This window comes from Sciurus carolinensis, chromosome 1 (genome assembly GCF_902686445.1).
Source record: "Sciurus carolinensis chromosome 1, mSciCar1.2, whole genome shotgun sequence".
NCBI classification, from domain to species: Eukaryota; Metazoa; Chordata; class Mammalia; order Rodentia; family Sciuridae; genus Sciurus; species Sciurus carolinensis.
Genome location: NC_062213.1, coordinates 165,919,308 through 165,941,493, shown reverse-complemented (window position 1 = coordinate 165,941,493; position 22,186 = coordinate 165,919,308).

Here is a 22,186-nt window from a genome sequence, read left to right as displayed (position 1 = left end):
TGCTGTGACCAAATTACCTGGCCAGAACAACTCAGAGGAGGAGAAGTTTAACTTTGGTTCACGGTTTCATAGGCCTCAGTCCATGATCAGCCAACCGCATGACTCTGGGCCAAGGTGAGGAAGGACATCATGGCAGAGGGCAGAGTGGAGGAAGGCTGCTCCTCTCAGGGCCTCCAGCAAGCAGAGAGACAGGGAGAGCAAGGTGCCAGAGACAAAAGAGAAATCCCAAAGACGTGCCTTAGACACCGACTTCCTCCAGCCACACCTTGCCTGCCTACAGTTACCACCCAAAGTCCTTTCAAATTATTAATCCATCAGATGGTCACTTCAAAAAGGACTAATCCATTGATCAGGTTACAACTCTCTGAACATTCCTGCATTTTGTCTCACACGTGAGCTTTCTGGGGATACCCCATATTAAACCAAACCAGAGGCCCTGGTGTAAACCCAAACCATGAGCAGAGATGTCTTAGTATTCAATTTCAAGTCACTCTTTGTCTCCTTAAGTCCTCAGCAAAGCCCACTGTAGCTTAATTTGCCTGAGTTGAGATTTTGTGGAAATGGAGAAAAGTCTTCAGTTTCTGTGGTAGTCTCTTGGCTGTGACAGACTTAGGATCTGCAGGCCAACAGGAGAGTCCAAAAATTGGTCAAATAGAGTAGAAGGAGGAGTTTGAAATCAGAGGTGACTGTGAAAATGTCAGTCAGTCCCAGGGGAATTTGCAGAAACATGAAGAAGTCTACGTAGGGGGCCGAGGCAGGAGAATCACAAGTTTGAGTCCAGCCCCAGCAACTTAGCAAGGCCCTAAGCAACTTAGTGAGATCCCGTCTCAAAAAAAAAAAAAAAAAAAAAAAAAAAAAAAAATATATATATATATATATATATATATAAACTACTGGGAATGTAGCTCAGTGGTAACACATCCCCAGTAGAGAAAGAAAGAAGAAGAAGAAAAAGAAAAAGAATCAAAGTTAGCAGACCATGCCTGGTATTGGTAGCAGGGGCTGTGGGAGCCAGAGGGGATCCCTAGCCTAGCTCAGGCTGGGTGATCCAGGAAGGCTTCCTGGAGGAAGCAGTGCTGCTCAGAGCCCCTGGGTAGGGCTGGGCTCCTGAGGAATGTCTGCTTCTCTGGGTGCTGCCTGCTGGAAGCTGCTTGCCCCACTGAAGCTTCCTGGCTCGGTGTGCGTCCTGCAGGTCACTCCATGTCTGTTTGGCGCCCCTTCCTCATCCCTCTTCGCACCCCCTTCTCCCTCCTCTGCAGCAGGCTCACTCTTGCTGCCTCCTCTAACTCTGGGTCTGGCTGGAGAAAATTAAGTCAATGGGGAGGGAGGAGTTGACAAATAGATGGTCTGGTAATTGAATTTTTTCCTCTCACCCTCCCTCTGCCCCCCAGAGAGCAGGAGGAACAGCTCTGGAGACGGTGGCTTTTCCTGCTTACAGAGCCCTGGTAATTGCATCCCCCTCCCCTGCCAGGCTGGCCAGGGAAGGGCTGAAGTGCCAGCGGAGCCAATCCGCCTTAGGATCCATGCGGCCAAGCCTGGTCCAGGGGGAGAACTGAGGGTCTTAGGTAGTGATTTGCCACAGCTGCTCAGTGGTTAGAACCTGAGCAGCACTGGAAGAGAAAGGCCCAGGCCAACTCCACCACCTTCCAAGAAGGCCGGGAATCGAACTGGGGAGGGTTAGCCTTTGGCGTGGGCAGGCTCCAACTAGTTGCAGATAACCTGGGGGCTCATGGGTCCCACGCAGCAGGCAGCTCCTTACTGCTCCCCCAGCACTGGTTGGGGTTTCCTTGGCTGGAAGCAGGTGGAGTTGGCACAGTGGCACCCGGGAGGTAAACCTGTTGCTCTCAGGTCCAGCCGCCCTAAGCGACCTCGCTACTTAGCAGCCTTTCTTCACCTAGAGCACCCTCTAGGGGCGGAGGTGGGGGCCACCAGCTGGGTACTGACTGGGCAGAGGGGAGCCAGGACTGGAAATAACCATCCGCTTCAAGGCTCATCATTCTGGAAAACGGGGATGGCAGATGGATCTCACAAGGCTGCGGTGTGCTGGGGACGGCACCGGTTCTTATCTGGCACTCAATCAGTAATATGCGTTATTGACTCATGGCAGGGATGAAGATACTGAGGCTCCGAGAAGACTCCAGTCCTGAGTCTCGGCTTCAAGTGGCACAGCCAGGATTTAATCCCAGGGCCTGTCCCTACACAGGCTTTTCGCCTGGTGAGGAGGCGGCCGGGTCGGGTGTGGCGCCTGGCTCCGCAGGGCAGGCGGGAGGGAAGCTGGCGGCCTGCGCCTGCCCCCAGCCCAGCCCAGCCCAGCGGGCGTGGGCGCCACGGCCCCGCCTCACCGAGCGGCGGAGGCTGCCGGCTGCGGGAGCGTTTGATTTATTAAGCTAATGTTCTAGCACATTTTCCCCATCCCGTAATGAGCTCTTTCCACCAGGGGGTGTCTGCAGAGCGACTGCGGCTTCCGGCCGCTCCGGGGGAGGCAGGGCCGGCGGGCGGCGGGCGTCTGCGGGAGGCTGGGGAGTCTGGTCGCCCGGGGAGGGCGAGGTTGGATAGTCTGGGTTGAAGAGTCGCTCCACGGTCGGGGTCTGGGAAGGGAGGCGGGAGGCCGGCCCGCCTGCCCGTGCCGCCTGGGGGCGAGCCCACTTTCTCCCGCCGGCTTCAGGAGGCCTGGCAGGGAGCCCCTGCCCACACCCTGGCCTGGTTCCTCTGCCCTGCTCCTCCTCCTCACTGGGGATCGAACCCAGGGCCTCACATGTGCCAAGCAAGCGCTCTACCTCTGAGCTACATCCCCAGACCTTTTAATTTTGTTTTGAGTTGGGATCTCGCTAAATTGCCCCAACTGCTTCCAAGCTTGCAATCCTCCTGCCTCAGCCTCCAGAGTAGCTAGGATTACAAGTATGAGCCCCCGCCCCCCACTCACACTTTGAGGATTCTGAGCTCAGACTGCCTGTCATCTCCCCATAGTTAGGACGTCTGTGACTTGATGTGACAGTTATGTCCTTCGCAACCAGACAGTCCAACCACCTTCTAACTGGGGAATCCCTGACCTTTTTGGGCCTCAATTTCCCTTTTTAAAATGGACAGGAGGAGTTGATTTTTGTGGGGTTGTTGTGAGAATCAACAATAACCCCTGTGGACTTCCTGGGTAAGGCCAGTCCATCATGTGCAGTGGGGAGGCACCTGGGCACCTTAATCCAGGAAGGGTGCCAGTAGCTGCAGCCTTATCACCTGGGGCCAGAGCGCTCACCTGCTCACCTGCCCATCCAGAGGCTTTGCCCAGTATGGGCAGTTCTTGGCCTTTTTTGTGTGTGTGTGCTGAGAATTGAACCCAGGGGTGCTTTGCCACTGAGCTACATCCCTACCCCTTTAAAATTTTTTTTTTGAGACAGGAACTTACTAAGTTGCTCTGACTGGCCTTGAATTTGCAACCCTCCTGCCTCAGTCTCCTAAGTGACTGGGATGACAGGCCTGGGCCCCGACTCCTGTCAGCTCTTGGTGTTTTGCTTTTAAGAGACGCACTTCGGTTTTCCTTACCAAGCCCCCTCTCTCCCCACTTTTCTGGACTGGTGGTCTGCTGGCAGGAAGCCCTTCTGGTCCGTGCGCACTCTGGTATTTTGTCTTCATTGCTCCGTTCCTTTAGCACATGCCTGGCACCTGGAAGGTGCCCATGGAGCGAGCATGACTGTGCAGGCTCTGGGTGTTGCAGCAGATGCTGCCTCGCTGACTCCAGCCAGGCAACCGAGGGCTGATTAACATGGGCTCTGGAGAGCTGCCAGTCTGTTTTCTGTTGCTAATCACGCAGTACCACAGACCGGGTGACTTAGCAAGGGGAGGGCTTAGGGTTCTGGACCCGGGTCGAGGGGCTGCGTCTGGCATTGGTGTTTTACTGGTAGAGTCCCAAAGTGGCTCAGGGCGAGAGACAGGGAGTGAGCCTGAATTTTCTGTTCTATCTTATAAAGCCACCAGGAGGGGCCCAGGGTAGCTCAGTGGTAGAGCACTTGCCCAGCATGTGCAAGGCCCTGAGTTCCATCCCTAGTACTGCAAAAAAAGTAAGTAAATAAAGACATCAGGATTCAATTGTGGGGACTCTGATGACCTTATCTAATCTAATTGCTCCCCAAAGGCCCACCTATACACACCATTGTCAAATTAAGGTTTTACCCCTAATGTCTCACAATGGGAAATCAATTTTTTTTCTTTTTTGTGAGACTGGGGATTGAACCCTGGGCTGTTCTCCCACTGAGCTACTTCCTCAACCCTTTTTAAAAGTTTATTTTGAGACAAGGTCTCCCTGAATTGCTAACATTGGCTTCCAACTTGCCTTCCTTCTGCCTCAGCCTCCTGAGTAGCATGACCGTACCTGGTTGGGGGTTAAGTTTCAACAGGAGCTTTTGGAGGGGACAAAGTATCACAAGACTGGCACCCCCTTACATGGAGCCAAGATCTGCTTGGCTTCCCTGGGAGATGTTGCCCCGTGGCGTAGGGCAGGGTGGCTGAGGTGCTCGAGTGACTTGTCCGGTACCTAGGATGTACATGGCAGAGCAGAGATGGAAACAGTCTGCTCAACTGGCCTCAGACTCACGTTCCTCCCGCTCCTTTCTGTAGATCACTAAGGACACCTCTGGGTCTTCAGCAGGCCTTCGTGGCCGTGAGGACAAAGGCGAGTTCCCAACCCTTCTGCAAGGAAGCCTTGCAAGCCCTGGCTCTGGGTGGACATGAAAAGATGGGTGGTGGGGGACTGCCCTGGCCCCCACTGATCACCTGCACTTGCTGCCTTGGTTTGTGCTCCCCGCTGAATTTGGAACCTCCCAGCATCCACCTGCCTCCCCAAGAGAACTGAGCCTCCCCAAAGCACCACAGAGGCGGGAGAGGCCGATTCTGTGCACACCTTCTGCAGAGAACCGTGTCAGATGTGCTGTTCTCCTAAGCCCCTGCTTGGCTGCCTGCTCCGGAGATTTTGCCCTTCTCACGGGTCACTGCCTACCTTGGTGGCCTCGCCCCTCCCCAGTCTTTGCCCCTGCTGTTCCCTCTGGGATGCCTTCCCTCTGTTGGCGGTGCCTGTGAGCATCCGACCTCTCAGCCACTTCCTCAGAGAGGCCTTCCCTGGCCTCCAGAGAGAGGGAAGTCCCATAGCCAGCCCCTGTCACATGTCACATTACTGGCATTGGGTGTCTTTGTAGAGGTCATCTAAAAGTTCCCTGTTGCTGGATGTGGAGGCAGGAGGATCGCAAGTTCAAAGCTAGCCTGGACAACTTAGTGAGGTCCTAAACAACTTAGCAAGACCCTGTCTTTAAATAAAATATAAGAAGGGCTGGGGATGTAGCTTAGTGGTTATGAACCCCTGGGTTCAAAACCCAGCACTGCCCCCCTCCAAAAAAAATCCTTTCTAAGGTGTGGTCCCAGCTAGTTGGGAGACTGAGGCAGGAAGAGCAACTGAACTTGGGAGTTCAAGGCCAGCCTGGGCAACACAGTGAGACCTTGTCTCAAAAAAAGTGGGGGCGGCGATGGTGGTGGATTCCTTTCTTCTCAGATTCGCCTGGGCCTCAGCACCTGGCTCCAAATATGCGCAGCTGTATTCCCCTCAGGACTGCAGCTGCCAGGGCTGTGTGTCCCCACTCGTCACCTTTGCTAACACACGCCTGGTGTTCAGGGCTTGGATCGGCCCCTTGAGCGGGGCACTCTCTTCATCCCCACTTTACAGAAGCCGAAGCTGGAAAAAACTGGCCCAGTCTTCTAGTCATCGACACGTGGCAGGGCTGGGGTCAAACCCAGATGGCTGGTTCTTGGCGTCCTACCCTAGACTCCTTCTAGAAGCAGCATGGGTGCTTGCCTGATGCTCAGAAGGCTGCTTCCCACCACCTGTGCAACGAGGACAAGCTCTTGGAACTTGCTCCTGACATCCACACTGCACCTCAAAGGACTTTTTTTTTTTTTTTTGCAGCACTGGGGATCAAACCCAGGCCCTCATGGAGGCTAGGCAAGAGCTCCATCCCTAGCCCCTCCGAAGAGCTTTTCTCCACATGTTTGGAAGAACAAAATTCCCTCCCTTGTGTTAATCATTTAACAGACATCATCGTGAGAAAGGGCTGTGTGTGCAGACAGGAGCTGTCCTGGACCTGGTGGGACTGGGTTTGCTGAAGGGGTGGCCAAGCTCGCAAAGCCGCCTGGGATCTTCTTTGTGCTCGCTCCTTTCATTTGGCCTCTCTGCAGCCCAGTTTTCTCTGTATTTTCTGGGCTCCAAGTGCACGATAACATTCATGAACACTTATACACTTTCCACATCTGGAAAGCTGCATTCACAGGGTAAGAAAGATACTCTTCCAGGACTGGAACAGTATCTGGGGTACAATCGTGGCTGTTATGAACAGGGCCTCTGCATGGGGTGTGGCCTTTGGAGAAGGGGTGGCAGTGAGTTGAGCAAATGCCTATTGTGGTCATGAAGAACATGGACTCCAAACTAGTAGATTACCCTTGGACCTATCCTCAGGGTGAGGAGGGTTTTGAGTGGTGGGGTAGCAGAATCTCATTTGCAGCTTTCATGGCTGGCAGTTTTTTTTTTTTTTTTTTTAACCCAGGGGTGCTTTACCACTGAGCTACATTCCCAGCCTCTTTTATTTTTTATTTGAAGACAGGGCTTTGCTAAATTGCTGAGGGTCTCCCTAAGTCACCCAGGCTGGCCTTGAACTTGCAATCTTCCTGCCTCAGCCTCCATAGTTGCTGGGATTACAGGCACGTGCCAGCTTGCCTGACCCAGTGGCTGGCAGTTGTGATGGCTTGCTTAGGGCAGAGGTTAGCTGGAAAGGCTAGAGGGGACACAGGGGACCAGCGAGGGAGCAGTTACTCCTGTATAAGGTGCTAAGGACCTGGACTTGGGGGCAGAATCCTCTGAGTAGGAGGCACTGTCCCACTCTGCCCTCTGCTCTGGTCATTTTGTCGCCTGCCTCCTGGGCTAGCTCTAAGGCTTAGTCATCCACTCATGCTGAGCTCCCTCCTGTGAAGCTCCCTGCTGTGCAGACAGGACCCACAAGCCTCAGCTACTTCTGGAGTCTGAGTGTGAGGAGGATCAGAAAGTCCTGCAGGAGTTCTAGGGGGCCCAAGTTATGTGGAACCACAGCGAGGGCCTGGGCCATATTCTGCAGAGTTCTGATGCAGACTTGGAAGAACCAGTAGCAGTTAAAGGCATGGAGCTATGGATGAAGGGCTTTCCAGGCAGAGGGGATAACTGTGGCAAAGGCATGGAGCTAGATAAGGGCCTGGATGGCTGGGGACAGCAGGGGAGAAACACTTAGGCCTTCAAAGTCTGAGGGAGAGGCTGGTGCCTTGAAATCCCCACAGAGATGCCATGCCCTGTCCTAGGAGTTTGGAAGCACAGCAGGGTGGTCCATGAGGCCAGGTGTGATATGCACAGGCCGGGATGGTGTGGTGGCCACGGCAAGACAGAAGGCCCGCAGAAGCCGCCAATGACTGGGAGATAATTAACTGTAATCACTCCCATCACGACCTTATTAAACTCCGATTTCACTGGCTGGGAGGCTGACGGATGGGCCCTGGAGTCACAGCTTAGAGGGAAAGTCAGCATCCTTGGACTGCAGGCGGAAGACCAACAGTGGACGCCCAGGTCTCTTGTGAGGTGCTGCTGCCATCCTGGACCTGGTCAGCGTAAGTCAGGCTGGGACCCGACCTTGTACCGGTATAGACTCCGCAGCACTGGACAATAAATCTGACCTGGAACGTCTTAAGAAATCATCCAGTGGGTGGTGGTGGAGGTGACCTGGTGCTCTGTGGAGGGGGTGAAGGGAGGGCGGGGTAGTGGGGTTCCCCGCATACCCCTTGTTCTCCAAACTGCCTTTCTCTCTCTAAATAAAAATGTCATTATCATTAGTTATACATGATTATGGAGAAAGAAATCCAAACATGGAGGAAGCATGGTTCTTCATAATTCCATTCCCTGGCCATGATCATTGTTAAGAGTTTGCTGACGTTCCACTTCCAAGGGCCCCGGAGCTACCTTCCACCTCCTGCCCAAGACTTCTGTTCTGTGGCTCTCCCAGTGACCGCCCAAGAAGTCCTCCTTTTTACTTAAAAAATGTGGGAATGCTTTCCCTCCAGGTGTAGTCATACTTGAAGAAGACACACCAGTGCTTGACATTCCCCCAGAAATGCCCCCCCTCCCCCATCCCAGGGCATTGGGAAACACAGCTGGGTTGTGGAGGAGGCTGGAGTCTTCTGTTCCCCATCCCAGGCTCATTCAAGATGGGCTGGGGAGGAAGCTTTAAGTCTTCAGCTCCCGCTGGGTCTTCCTGTTGCCAGAAGCCAGCTGTGCTAGAAGGCTCTGTGTTTAACTAGGGCCCTGAGTTCCTACAGATGCTGACCTGAGACCTGGGGGTCAGGGAGAGGAGGAAGAAGAGCTAAACGGCATGCAAGGACAGCAGGAATCGGGGTGCTGTGCACGGGACCTGCGACAAGAGCCCAGGAATGTGTGGGCGTTACAGGAGTGTCTCTTCCTGCCTCTATTTCCCCTCCTCGGCCATAGCTGAAGATGTGTGGGGTGAACACTCTCTCTCTACTCCTCTGCTTTATTCTATCTGAGAGGAAGAGGGGTGACCCACTTGATAAAATCACAGGGAGCCTGGTAAGCCTGGTGTAGAATCACTGCTTTAAAATGCAGTATATTTGGAGATAGAGGGTGTCCAGTTATTTTGTGTGTGTGTCAAATTAACCCAAAACCTAGTGGCATGAAGCTTATTTATTTATTTCTTTGTTTCGCGGTATCGGGAATTGAACCCAGGGCTTCATGCCTGGCAGGCAGGTGTTCTACCACGACTATGTTACATCCCCAGCCTCCCCCACCACTTATTTTTGGTACCAGAGATTGAACCCAGAGATGCTTGACCACTGAATCACATCCTCAGCCCTTTTTATTTATTTTGAGCCAGGGTCTTGCTAAGTTGCTTAGGGCCTTGCTAAATTGCTGAGGCTGGCATTGAACTTGTGATCCTCCTGCCTCAGCCTCTCAATTCACTAGGATTACAGGTGTGTGCCACTGTGCTGGACTCCCAGCCCTTTTTATTTATTTTGAGACAGGGTCTCATTATGTTGCTGTCGCTGGCCTTGAACTTATACTCTTCCTGCCTCAGCCTCCTGGGTAGCTGAAATGACAGGTGTGCCACTGTACCTGGCTCCTGTTTTTGATTTGTACTGTTGGGTCAGAGGCCTGTCATGGTACAGGGTGTGCCAGCAGCTGGGGTGGGTAGAGGCCCTCCTTTTCCATGTTCGATCGAGCCTGATCAGTCATAAAGCCAATTTTTCACTGTAACATTCCCAGAATTTCTGAGGTCCGTGAGACAGCTGTGGAATGATGGGGCGCCCCTGCCTACCAATAAGGGAGGGGAGATATGAGATAGAGCCTGTGGGCTTGTGATAGGAGCGCGACCTGAAGGAGGGACACCACGAGGGCGGGACAGGATGAGGTTCATGCAGCAATATTGGACAAGAGCTTTGCAGGTGTTTCCTGCCCTGGGCCCCACACCTCTGGTGCCCTGGATTCTTGGAGCACATACTATACACCACCATCTGTGTGTGTGGGACTTGGAGGTGGTGTGGAGGGAGAGAGGTGCTCCAGGGTGGGCCAGGGCTGAGGAAGCAGGCAGTGTAGACAGCATCCTGTGCACACGAAGCTCCCTGTGCTAGCCAGCCTCCAAGGTGGCCCCAGTGATTGGACCTCCTGGTCCTGTCTGACACTGAATTGGAGCTGGCCTCCCGTGGCCAAGACAGGAAGGAGAGTGAGGACCGGTGACTCCTGTGACTGGATGGTAAAGGACATTGCAGCTTCTGCTTTGGGCTCTTGCTCTCTTGCTCTGGGGACACCAGCTTCCTGACTGTGAGAACACTGCAGCAACCCCAGGGAGAAGGAATGTGAATAGGGGCTGAGGTCCTCATCAGTAGCCAGCCCCAGCCTGCCTGCCAGAGAGTGGCTCACAGAGGACTCCCAATCCCTATCCTGCTCACCTTGAAAGCGTAGAGTGCATCCTTGAGCAGGGCATGGTGGCACATTCTTGTAATCCCAGTGACTTGGGAGGCTGAGGCAGGAGGATCACATATTTGAGGTTGGCCCTGACAACTTAGTGAGACCCTGCCTCAAAATACAAAATGAGCAGGGCTGGGGATGTAGCTCAGTGGTAGAGCACCCCTGGATTCAATCACTAGTACTGCAAAAATAGGTAAATAAATAGGACTGGGAATGGAAGAGTGTCCCCAGCTCAATCCCAGGACTATGGGATAAAAAGTGCTTGACCTTGGGCCAGGTCAAACCTTCAGATACTTGCAACCCCAGCAGGCACCTGACTGCAGCCACAGGAGAGACCCCAAATGAGGACCACCCAGTTTCCTGAAGTTCCCGACTGTTATGGTTTGGAGATGAGGTGTACCCCAGAAGCTCCTGTGTTCCTGCAGGAGTATTCAGAGGAGACACGGTTGAATTGTGAGAGCTGGCCCTTCCCCCTTATCTTAGGCCCTGAGCAATGGAGTTGACCATCTGTGACCTGAAAGCTCCAAAACTCTGTGCCCCGAATAAACTTTTCTCCTTTAAGTTGTTCTTGTTGGGTATTTTAGTCACAGCAATGAAAAAGTTAACTAAAAAACTGACTCACACAATTTGTAAGCATAATAAATAGCTCAGTTACATCACTAAGTTTTGGTATAATTCTGGCATAGCCTTTGCTAACTGGATCCCTCTCCGTCTTAGTCTGTTTGGGCTCCTATAACAAAATATGTGAGACTGGGTAATTTGTAAACAACAGGGATTTATTGCTTAGAGTTCTAGAGGCTGGAAAGTCCGGCAGATTCAGTGTGTGGTAAGGGCTTTCTGCTTCACAGATGGTACCTTCTTGCTGCATCCTTGCATGGTAGAAGAGACAGAAGGCCACTCAGGTATCTTTAATCCCATGAAGGATACTTATCCCATTAATGAGAACCCTCATGATCCCAAAGACCGGACCTCTCAATACTACCCATTGGGGTTAGGTTATCACACATGAATCTGGGGGGACAAACCTCAGACATAGCACCCTATCTCCATATCCTCCAGATTGGGTGGGGAAGATGATCTGGAGAGGGAGACAGGGGATGAAAGGGGATGTATAGAGAGAGCTCCCACATCCTCCCAGAGCTGGAGGAAGCCGAGGGCTCCAGCAGCCTAAGCCCTTCAACCTGCTCCCACAGGATACCTCTGCAGAGTTCCCAGGGAGAGAGGGGCAGGCCCCTGCAGCACCATGAGGCCTGCCTTAGATCATCAGGAGGCGCGTGTGAACAGTGTGAGCCAGCAACAGGAAGCTAGGTGAGGAGTGGGATGAGTCTTACTTGAGATGCGTGGGGAGAGAACAAACCGCACGCTGTGGCGCCTCCCTCTGCTGCCGTGGGGTCCGAGCCTCCACCTCCTCTCAGCACACTACTTGACGGAGAAGAAAACACCTTGACTTACAAGATGTTGGGACTGGAAATCATAAGACTCTAAGGTGATTGGGGACATCTGGGACTTGGGGACATGAAAGGGACTGGATGTCAGGGAAGGGAAGCAACGACAAGCAAAAGGGACAGAGAAGAAAGTTGTTTGGAAAAAGATTTTACATTTGTCTGTCTCATTGAGCCCCTGCCCTCTCCCCCATTTTGCAGCAGACTTGGGGCACCCCAAATTCTATTTTCCCATCAGCAGATCCAAAAGGACTGGAATGCAGGGTCTTTGGAAGGGGGTCTACCAAGCCCAGAAAGAGGCAGGGGGAGCGGGGAGGGGAGGTCACAGGAGGGGTTGTCAGGCCGGCTCCCACGGTGGGCATCTGGGGAAACAGGCTCCACTCTGCAGCCCAACAAGAGGCAAGGAAGCAGGGTTCTTACCCCAGTCCCCCCGGTCACTCGAAGTTGCCGGGTCTGTCCATCTGTCTTGTGCTTCGCAGCCTGGACCCTTCCGGCTACAGGCAGAAAGAGGCTCATGGCCAAGGGAGCCTGTCCGGCTGCCTGTTCAAAGTCTTGCTCTTCTGGTGACCCAGCTCGTGTCAGTCTGTGTGAATCTCCGTTGGATTCACCCCGTTTTCCGAGTCCAGGCCTGGTGCAGGGCAGGGTCAGAGCGGACTCAGGATGAAGCTGCTGCTGACTGGGAGACTCCTTTCCCAGTGACATCGACATTTGCGTTAGAGTCCCAACTCTGTGTCTCTGTGTCTCCTACCAATCCTCTTTCTCGTCAGCGTTCAATTTTTCTTCTCACCTTAGTGGAGTAAAGCCGGTGGAGCAGGTGGTCCCCCAAAGAGGTGAATTTCCCCAAAGCCTGCTCACTGCAAGGAGATGAAACCCCCCTATCCCTTCCATGCTGGAGGTGAGGGGATGACTCCCAGCTCTGCGGCCCAGCAGCTGGCTGACCATGGGCCAATGCCTTAGCTTCTCTGGGCCTCAGTGTCCTCATCTGGAAAGTGAGGGTAGTTCATTCTTTGTGGGGGTGTTTGAAGATGAAGTGAAATACTGTCAGTGATGGGGCTGATCAGAGAGCGCAGCACAAAGTGCAAAGAGAATTGCCTTGGCTGGGGCATGGCTCAGGGTAGGGCAGCTCCTTAGCATTTCAGGGCCCTGGATTCATCCCCAGCACCACCAAAAAAAAAAAAAATTGCCTGCCTCCAGCCTCCACCAATGGATCGATCTCACAGGACCCCATGTGTCTACATATGTGTGTGCACTGTGTGCATGCTATGTTTATGTGCACCTGAGGGTGGATGTGTGTAAACACGTGTGCACACGTGTGCTTGTCTGTGCCGGATTGCATGCGTGCTTGCGTTTTCCCGGCAGGATTCGTGGAGAGCTGTAATTATGTTTTATGGCAGCGGCAGCGGCGGCTCTGTTCCCCCAGCCATTAGGCTGCCTCCCTCCACTCGTGTGGGTGGGAGGGGCTGGAGCCGCCACCACCCTCCCTGTCCCTGCATGCTGCATGAGCATCCCCTCTCTCACCATATGCCTGTCTTTTACAGTTCTTTGGTGCGTGGTGCTCATCGAGTGGCTAATTAGCTAAATGAATTAATTGACATCCATACGTGTAATTAGCAAATGGTTTTAAGCAGCTATTCTCCTTGGGATGTCTAAAATTTCTGAGGGTCAGATGCTGGAGGGGGTACTGTAGGGGGTAAATAAGAGATAAGAGCAGCTAGTGTGAGTGCCAGGAGCAGCCTGGGGGCTCTGTGAGCTTGATGGCCTATCCGTGGGGGGAGTAGGCCAAGAAGGGGGTGCCTGTGAGCCTGGGATGGGAAACCGAGTCCATGCACTGGGACACAGTAGGCCTGGGTTCTGGTGCCATTCATGCGACTTCCTCTGTGACCTTGGGTGGAGCTCTTTCCCTCTCTGGGCCTCCGTCTCTGCTTTAAATGGGGATGGATGGGCCCAGCCTCTCTGGGGACTCTCCTCTTCTGACATCCTTCCTTGCCTTAAACCAAACTTGCTGACAACGAACAGGACGGTGCAAAGATGGGGTGTGCATCCCTCCTTTATTCCAGGAACACCATCATCACGCTGTCACACACAGAGAAGCTGCTACATGCTGTGCCTCTGCTCCAGATGACCTGTTCACCTGAGGTCATCCAGAGTCATGCTGTCCAACACAACCTTCCGAAATGAGGGACATGCCTCATATCTGTGTTCCTTGTGGTAGCCACAGCCCACCTGTAGCTCAGAATGTGACTGCTACCATGAGAAGCAGAATTTAAATGCATTTACATTTGAAAAGGCACATGTAGCTAGTGACTGTTGGATTGGACACAATGGCTCACTTGAGATCCTTTAAGATTCAATTAATTCATTCATTTAATCGTCCAACAAATATATATACATATATTTTTGGTACCAGTGATTGAACCCAGAGGGTCTTAACCACTGAGCCACATCCCCAGCCCTTTTTATTTTTTATTTTGAGACAGGGTCTCCCTAAGTTCTGTAGGGCCTCAATAAGTTGCTGAGTCTGGCCTTGAACTTGAGCTCCTCCTGCCTCAGCCTCCCCCGTCACTGGGATTACAGGCGTGTGCCACTGTGCCAGGCCAACAGATATTTATTGGGTGCCTGCTGTGGGTAGGCACTGAGGACACAATTGAGAATAAGCAGGTGTGATGGAGTCCCCAGGAAGTGTTCACACTAGAAAGGGAGAGGAGGGAGAAAATGAAAGAGAAAAAACAATTGGAAGCTAGAATAAAAGCTAAGAAAGAGGTTAACTAGGAGCTGAGCCAGAGAATAGAAAGCCGGGGAGATCATCTTCAGATGGGTGATCGGTTTCTGAGGAGGCGCTGTTGGAGCTGAGCCCTGAGGGGTGAGAAGAAGCCCTCCCAGGACAAGTGCTCTGGGCAGCGGCTACAGGCATTGAGCCGGCAGGAAAGGCAGGAAAGGCCGGGTGGGTTTGGAGGAGCGAGGAGACTTGGGGAGATGATGGATTTCTTTTCTTCTACTGGGGATTGAACCCAGGGGTGCTCTGTAGCTGAGCCACATCCTCAGCCCTTTCAGTTTTTTAAATTTTGAGACAGAGTCTCGTTAAGTTGCTTAGGGCCTCGCTAAATTGGTGAGGCTGGTCTCCAACTTGTGGTCCTCCTACTTCAACCCCCCACGCCCATCACCAAGTCACTGGGATTACAGGTGTTTGGCACCCATCGCACCTGGTGGGATTTTTTTTTCTTTTTTTGTATTTTGTTTTTCTTGTGGTATTGGAGATGGAACCCGGGATGCTCTATCACTGAGCTACATCTCCACCCTTTTTTATTTTTGATTTTGAGACAGGGTTCAACGAAGTTGCCCAGGCTGACCTTGAACTTGTGCTCCTGCCTCAGCCTCCCAAGTAGCTGGGATTTCAGGCGTGTGCCACTGTGCTTGGCAAGACGGTAGATTTTGTTGTGAAACCCACGTAGGTCACTCAGGGGTTCCAGGCAGGAGCATGGTACAGCAGGTGCATGTCTTCAGAAGCTGGCCTGCCACTCCCTGGGGCAGGAGGGCTGGAGGAGCCCCCAGGAGGCTGGGAGATGGTTGCCTAGGGGACGGCCTGGCCAGGGTAGTAAAGAGTGCTCAGAGGTCACCTCTGCCAGGAAGCTGCCCAGCATCTCAGTTTGTCCCAGGCTTTTCTGTGCTGCCACCCCCAGGCCTGACTCTGCCATGGCACCTCACCTCTTGTTGGCATGGCCTGTCAAGGTCACCCACGGGGTAGGGTCCTTCCCCCTTGTGACCCTGTCTGATTCTGTGTCCCCAGGTTGCTCAGCAGGGGCTGGTGCGGAGTGGGGCTCAGCCTGGGTGCTGCCAGGGAACAGGGCAGTGGTGGCAGGAGGTGTGGAGGCAGGCTGGGCCTCCCTGCTCTGCTGCCCAGGCTGCACAGACACTCTCTCCATGCCTGGTCTGGACTGCCCTCTAACAGCCCTGAGCGGGAGGCAGAGCAGGACTCCTCATTTTCCTCCTGGAGAGGTCAAATGCCAGGCCTAGAGTGGGGCCCTTTTAACCCCTTGGGTGGCTAGAGTATAGAGGTCAGATGTATGGTTTTGAGATCAGACAACCTGGGCTTGAATGCTGGCTGTTAATTTCCTGTGTGACTTTGGACGAAGCACTTAACCTCTCTGAGCACTGGTGTCCTTATCTGAAAGATAGGGCGTATAGCTGCATCTATTTTTCAGGTGATGGTGGGTCTTATAGAGTGCTCAGGGGAACACCTGCCCCATGAGAGGCACGTAGTGCTATTTGGCAATTGTTATTTGGGAGTCTGACAGGAGTACAGAACTGCACACGCAGTCTCTGAAGGTTCACAGAGCCCCTGGAGCCCTGTCCTGCATGCGCTGGGGACCGTGGACCCTGGGTTAAGAAACGGAATGAGAAAGACCCTGTTTATAACAGCAGTAAAAGAAGTACTGAAGGAACGAAGTGTCTGAAGAATCAAAGATGTGCAGAAGCAGCATGTAATAACCAATTTAACGCTTAACTGAGGGAGATTAAAAAAGACAAATAATGTAGCACCCAGCTCTAGTTCCTGCTACTCAGGAGGCTGAGGCAGGAGGATCACTAGTTTGAGGCCAGACTGGTCATCTTAGTGAGACCCTGTGTCAAAATTAAAAAATTAAAAAAAAAAAAAAAAGAAAAGAAAAGAAAAAAGGAAGGGTTCAGGATATGGCTGGGTGGTAGAGCACCCAGGATTCAATCCCAAGTCCCAGAAAAATAAAAGACTTAAATAAATGGTGAGAAAGACTTAGCATTGATAAAGATATTGATTATCCCTAAATTAATAAATTAATGTATAAATATGTTTAATATATTTAATGCAACTCCAATTTAATATTTCAGCTGGGATTTTCTGAAATATGCATTTAAGAATAAAGATCCGGGCTGGGGTTGTGGCTCAGTGGTAGAGCGCTTGCCTCCCACGGGTGAGGCACTGGGTTTGATCCTTAGCACCACATAAAAACAAATGAAGTAAAGGTATTGTGTCCACCTACAACTAAAAACATATTTTAAAAATTAAAAAAAAGAATAAAGATCCATAAAATAGCCAAGATACTTCTGAAGAAGTGTCAGATGGTTTGACCTGCCCCACTAGATTTATTATAAAGCCCTAGAAGTTAAAACAGGGTGGATTGGCACAGGAAGCACAAGTGACCAGTGAAGTAGAATTGAGAGCTGACACAGACCTCTGCAACTAATGTTCACAAAGAAGTATAAGGCGGCTTCGAGCAGTGAGAATGGCAGATTCTAGAGCAGTCTTTGCATCCTGGCTTTAACACCTATTGGCTGCGTGAACTTGGACAAATAGCTGAATTCCTCTGTCCTCAGTTTACCCAGTGTGAAAAGAGGGACTAGTCTATAAATGCAAGTGGAAAACTTGAAAAAAATTAGATCCATAACCAACTTTTTGTCAAAAACTCCACTTCAAATTAGTTAAAAACTTACATGCCAAAAGCAATACTTGGAAATGTTGAGCAGAAAGTGTAAGTGAATGTTTTTTTGACCTAAGGGTAGTTCTTTAAAAAAACATTAAAAGTGCTAACCATGAGGTGCGCATGGTGATGCATGCCTGTAATCCCAGTGATGGGGAGGCCGAGGCAGGAGGATCACAAGGTCAAAGTCAACCTCACAGTTTAGTGAAATCCTGTCTCAAAATAAAAACTTAAAGCACTGGGCTTGTGGATCAGTGGTAATGTGCATCTGGGTTCAATCCCTAGCAATTTTCAAATGCATAATATATTTTTGTTAACTGTAATCATTATGCAATAGATGTATTGATCTAATTAGAAATTTGTAGCCTTTGACCCGAGTCTCCCAGAACCTCTATTCAGTTCTCTGAGTTTGACTTTTTTAGATTCCCATATATAAGTAAGCTCATGCAGTATTTGTCTTTCTGTGCTTGGTTTATTTCATTTAACAACATATTCCGGGGCTATCAGTTTGTTGCAAATGATAGTATTTCTTTCTTTTTTAAAGCTGAATAGTATTCTATCTCTGTGTGTGTATGTGTGTGTGTGTGTGTGTGTGTGTGTGTGTGTGTGTTTATCTATATTTCTGTCTTTATTCATTCTTCTGTTCATGGACACTTTGATTAGTTCTTTATCTTATCTATTGTAAATAAAGCTTCAGCGAATATGAAAGTTCAGATGTCTCTTCCACCTGCTGATTTCATCTCCTTTGGCTATATACCCAGTAGTAAGATTGCTGGGTCATATCACAGTTCTGTTTTTAATTTTTTGAGGAACTTTCATATCTTCCCTAATGGCTATACTAATTTATATCCCCACCAACAGTGTACAAGGGTTTCCTCTTCTCATTCTTACCAACACTTCTTCTTCTTCTTTTTTTTTTAAATAACGTTGGTGATTATGTGTATGCTAGGCAGGCTACATTCCCAACTCCCGTATTTTGCCCCCCCCTCTCTCTCGGTACTGGGGATTGAACCCAGGGGTGCTCTACCACTGAGCTACACCCCTAGTTCTTTTTATTTTTTTTCTTTTGAAATGGAGTTCACTAAGTTTCTGAGGCTGGCCTTGAACTTGCAATCCTCCTCTCTTAGCCTCCCGAGTTATATCTTTCATCTTTTTGATAGTAGCCATTCTCATGGGTGTGAGGTGATATTTCCTTGTGGGTTTGTTTGGGTGCTGGGGCTTGAACTCTTGGACTTGTGCATGCTAAGTATGTATTCTACCAGTGAGCCCACCCGCAGTCCCTCATTGAGGTTTTAAATATGCATTTCCTTGAGGATTAATAATAGTGAATATTTTTTATATAAGTATGGGCCATTTGTATGTTTTCTTTTGATAAATGTCTATTCAGGTCTTTTGTCCATTTAAAAAATGAATTATTATTATTATTTTTGCTATTGAGTTGTTTGAATTACATATTTAGCACACTAACCCCTTATAAGATACATAGTTGACAAATATTTCCCCACATTCCATAGGTTGTCTCTTCACTTTGTTGATTGTTTCCTTTGCTGTGCAGAAGCTTTTCAGTTTGATGTAATTCTATTTGTCTATTTTTGTTTTTGTATGAACTGTTTTTATTCATATCCAAAAAAGTCACTGCCCAGACCAACGTTGGGAATGCTCAACTTATGCTTTCTCCTAGTAGTTTTGCCATCTCAGTGCTTATGTTTACATCTTTCATCCATTTTGGATTGATTTTCTGCATACGGTGTGAGCTGAGGGTCTGCTGCAATTCCTCTGCATGTGGGTGTCCACTTTCCCAGCATCATTTCTTTTTTCTTTTGGGTACCAGGGATTGAACCCAGGGGTGCTTAACCACTGAGCTCCATCCCCAGCCCTTTTTATTTTTTATTTTGAAACAGGGTCTCATCATGTTGCTTGCGGTCTCACTGAGTTGCTGAGGCTGGCTTTGAACCTGTGATCCTCCTGCCTCAGCCTCCCCAGCCACTGGGATTACAGGTGTGCACCACTGTGCTTGGCTCCCAGGACCATTTCTTGAAGAGACGGTCTGCAAGGTCAGACACAGGTCTTCACAGGGCATGTTCTCGGCATCTTTGTTGAAAGTCAGTTGAGCATAAATGTGGGTCTATTTCTGGGAATGTCCATTCTGTCCCCTTGGTCTGTGTGTCAATTCTATGCCAGCACCATGCTACCTGATTACTATAGCTTTGTAATATGTTTTCAAATCAGGTGTGTGAAGCCTCTGGGTTTGTTCTTCTTTTTTTTTTTTTTTTTTTTCCTTTTCTTTTTGTGCTCTTGGGGTTTGAACCCAGGGGTGCTCTCCCACCTATATATCCTCAACTCTTTTATTTTATTATTTTAGAGATTACTGGGCATTGAACCTATGCTATGGGTGCTTTATCACTGAGCTACATCCCTCCCCCCCTTTTTTGAGACAGGATTGCAGTAAGTTGCCGAGGACCTTGCTAAGTTGTTGAGATTGGCTTTAAACTTGTCATCCTCTGGTATCAGCCTCTGGAGTCTCTGGAATTGTGCCATGGTGCCCAGCTTTATTTTTTATTTTGAGACAAGGTCTTGCACAATTGTCAAGATTGGCCTTGAACTTACAATCCTCCTGCTTTGGCCTCCCTAGTAGTTGGTGTTAATAGGCATGTGCCACACTGCCCCTGGCTGGCTGTGTTCTTTTTGCTCAAAATTGCTTTGGCTATTTGGGGTCTTTCGTGGTTCCACACAAAATTTAGGATTGTTTTTTCTATTTATGTGAAAAGTATCATTGGAATTTTGACAAGGATTGCATCGAATCTGAAGATTGCTTTAAGTAGTTTGGATATTTTAATAATATTAATTCTTCCAATTCGTGAATATGAGATATCTTTCCATTTATTTGTATCTTCTTCATTTTCTTTTGTCAGTGTTTTAGATTTTTCAGTGTATACCTTTTTCACCTCCTCTGTTAAATTTATTCCTAATATAAAATAATACACTTCTACATTACCCATGGGTCAAGAAGAAGTCATAGAGAGATTAGAAATGATTCTAACTTGAATGAAAATAAAAACACAACATTAAGTTTTTGATGCAAATAAAGCAGTGTTTGAAGAAAATATACAGCATTAAACACTTACATTAGAAAGAAGGAAGCTCTTTCATAAATCATCTGAACTTCCACCTTTACAAAACTAGAGAGCAAACTGAACTGAAGTAAGTAGAAGACAGGACATAATAAATATAACAGTGGAAATTAATAAACATAAAACAGGAAAAGCAATAAAAATCAATGAAACAAAAAATCTGGTACTTGAGAGGTTTAATGAAATTGATCAACCTCCAACCAGTCTGATCTGGAAAATGAAAGGAGACATAAACCACCAATATCAGATGATAGAGGGAAGATCACTGCAGGTTTGATAGACATTAACTAGATAATAAGGGAATGTTATGAATAACTTTATGCTGATAAATTTGAACTTTTTTGATAAAACAGAAATACAAAGCACCCAAACTAATTTAAGATGAAATAGACAACTTAACCAGCTCTATATCTTTTTTTTTTTTTTTTTTTGGTGCTAGGGATTTGAACCCAGGGCCTTGTGCTTACCAGGCAAGCACTCTACCAACCGAGCTATATCCCCAGCCCTAGCTCTATATCTATTAAAGAAATTGAAACTGGATTCAGTGGCTCACACCTGTAACCCCAGCATCTCAGGAGGCTGAGCAGTAGGATCTCAAATACAAAGCCCGCCTCAGCAATGGTGAGGCACTTAGCAACTCAGTGAGACCCTGTCTTAAATAAAATACAAAATAGGGCTGGGGATGTGGCTTAGTGGTTGAGTGCCCCTGAGTTCAATCCCCAGTACCCCCCACCAAAAAAAAAGTTAAAAGACAAAAAAAAAAAAAAAAAAAAAAAAAAAAAGACGACCTTTTTAACAAATAGTGCTGGGAAAATTGGTTATTCATACATAGAAGAATGAAACTAGACCCTTATCTCTCAACCTGCACAAAAATCATCTCGAAATGGATCAAAGACGTAGGAGTTAGACTAGAAACTATGCAGCTCCTAGAAGAACACTCTAATATGTAGGCACAATAGGACCCCTAAATCTCAGGAAATAATGCAAGAGTTAATACATGGGATGGCACCAAATTAAAAAGCTTCTGCACAGCCAAGGAAACACTTAGAAATGTGAAGAAGGAACCTACAGAATGGGAGAAAATCTGTGCTGGCTGCCCTTCTGATGGAAGATTAATACCTAGACTATATAAAGAACTCAAACACTTAACACCAAAAACCCAAATAACCCAATTAATAAGTGGGCAAATGAACTGAAGAGATACTTTTCAAAAGAAGAAATAGAAATGTTCGACAAATATATGAAAAATGTTAAACATCCTTAGCAATTAGGGAAATGCAAATCAAAAACTACACTGAGGTGTCATCTCACACCAGTGAGAATGGCAGTCATCAAGAACATGAATAACAAATGCTGGAGAGGATGCGGAGAAAAGCGAACACTTTTACACTATTGGGATTGTAGATTAGTACAACCACTATGGAAATCTGTATGGAAGTTCCTCGAAAGACTAGGCCTGGAGCAGCCACCATATGACCCAGTTATACCACTCAGTATTTATCCTGAAGAATTAAAGTTGTCACACTACAGCGATACATGCACACCCATGTTTATAGCAGCACAGTTCACAGTAGCCAAACTCTGGAACCAGCCTAGGTGTCCATCAATGGATGCATGGATAAAGAAAATGTGATATATACATACAATGGAGTTTTATTCAGCCATAAACAAAAATGAAATTATGCCATTTGCAGGAAAATAGATGGAACTTGAGATCATTATGTGAAGTGAAATAAGCCAAACTTGGGATCTCATGAAAATCAAAGGGAGTTCAGTAGAGGAAAGGGACCAAGGGGTGGCAGGTGGGAGGGAAAGGGGAGGGAAGGGGGCGTGGTGGGAACGACATTGGCCAAATTACATCGAAACATTGTGAGCATGTATGGATATGTGACCAATCCCGTCAGCATGTACAACTAATGCACCAATAAAAATGTGAAAAAAATCAAACGTGACTTTGAAAGAATAAAAAAGAGATTTGAATACGTACTGGATATTTGATAATTAAGAAGTTATAGTGCTGGGAAAACTGGAAAATCCATATGCAACAGAATGAAACTAAACCCCTATCTCTCACCCTGCACAAAAATCAACTCACAATGGATCAGGGACCTTGGAATCAGACCAGAGACCCTG